Source organism: Microcebus murinus, chromosome 15 (genome assembly GCF_040939455.1).
Source record: "Microcebus murinus isolate Inina chromosome 15, M.murinus_Inina_mat1.0, whole genome shotgun sequence".
Taxonomy (NCBI): Eukaryota; Metazoa; Chordata; class Mammalia; order Primates; family Cheirogaleidae; genus Microcebus; species Microcebus murinus.
The window spans coordinates 35,178,647-35,180,000 of NC_134118.1; the positions used below are offsets into that span (position 1 = coordinate 35,178,647).

The 1,354-nt window shown below is 67.7% G+C and overlaps 1 non-coding gene across 1 annotated transcript; it reads left to right on the forward strand.

Moving 5' to 3' along the window:
* The first annotated feature begins 935 nt into the window (after window positions 1-935).
* Window positions 936-1,054, forward strand: LOC142876419 (5S ribosomal RNA). Its single transcript, XR_012923320.1, has one exon. It is a non-coding gene; the product is annotated as a 5S ribosomal RNA (ribosomal RNA).
* The last annotated feature ends 300 nt before the right edge of the window (window positions 1,055-1,354 follow it).

Below are 1,354 nucleotides of genomic sequence, written 5' to 3' on the forward strand. Positions count from 1 at the left end.
CCCGGCAGCAATCCGCGCAGAACATGCCTCCCCTACACTGGCTGCACGTCCTCAGACCTTTGGGTGACAGACCAGCCCCGTGGCCCTGCCTCCTTGTCCTGGCCCAGCCGCGAGCACCCTCCCCACCCTGGCCTCGCGTGGGGGAAGGGCCCTCTCTCGCTCACGCCGTCTCTCTCTGACCGCATGTCCGGAAGTCTGTCTCTGCGTGTGGGTTTGCTCGTTGGGGTGTGGGGCGGTGGTGTGCCTGTGTGCCCGTGTGTGTGTGTGTGTGTGTGTGCGCGCGTGTCTGTGCGCGCGCGCGCCTGTCCCTCTCCCAGCCCGGGTCGGGACCAGGTGCTCTATCGAGTGCCACCGGGAGGGGGAGCAGCGGCGCCCACGGCCCGGCAGGGTCCTGGAGGCGGGGGCTGGGGAGGGTGCCTGCGGGTGTGCGGGGCAAGGGGCCTTCTGTAGAAGGACAGCGGCGGGGCTGGCCAGCTGGTGCCCTCTGGGCAGGCCGGCGGCGCCGGGTGGGTGGGCATCCTGGGGCCCGGGGGGAAGGGAACGCCAGGGCCGCGGGGTCCCGGGCGCTGACGCCTCGGACCGTAGCCCGCCTTGGGCCGGCCGGGTCTGTTGGGATCACGGGAGTCGGGCGGACGAGGGCCGGAGCGCCCAGGCTTGGGAGAGGGCTGTAAGGCCGGGCCCCGGGTGATCCAGGCCCTGGCGCCCCGCAGGGCAGCAGGACAGTGCCGCCGCGGTCGCTGGGGCTGAAGGCGCTTCGCGGCGGCCGGCGGTGACCGAGTGCATCGGGCGGGCGGGAGCAACCTGCCTGGGCGAGCGGCCAAGCGGCCCGGGGCAGCGAACCCGAGCCGCAGGGGCAGCGCTGGAGCGCGGCGCCGGGAAGGGCTGGGCGGGCGGCGCAGCTCAGCCTTTTGAGGCATCCAAGAGCGCCTGCTATCGTCTACGGCCACACCACCCTGAACGCGCCCGATCCCGTCCGATCTCGGAAGCTAAGCAGGGTCGGGCCTGGTTAGTACTTGGATGGGAGACCGCCTGGGAATACTGGGTGCTGTAGGCTTTTTTTTTTTTTTTTTGCCTCTCTTGTCGCTGGCCTCCCAAACAGGCAGCAGCCTGCGGATGACTCCATTCCCCAGAGAAGGGGTTGTGTTAGCAGCTCAGAACCTAGAGAGCTAGTCTAGTTCCAGGGAAGGAGAATACAACAGGTCTTTGGCCTGAAGGGTGAGGTGTCTCAGCTCAGGCTATGCTCTGTTTCTTTAGGATGCATGGTACCATGTCAGCTGCACCCAGGGGTGCACAGGTGTTCCGTTTTGCCAAAGTACCATTTTTCCAGGGGAACTCCAGGCAACTCCCTCATTGG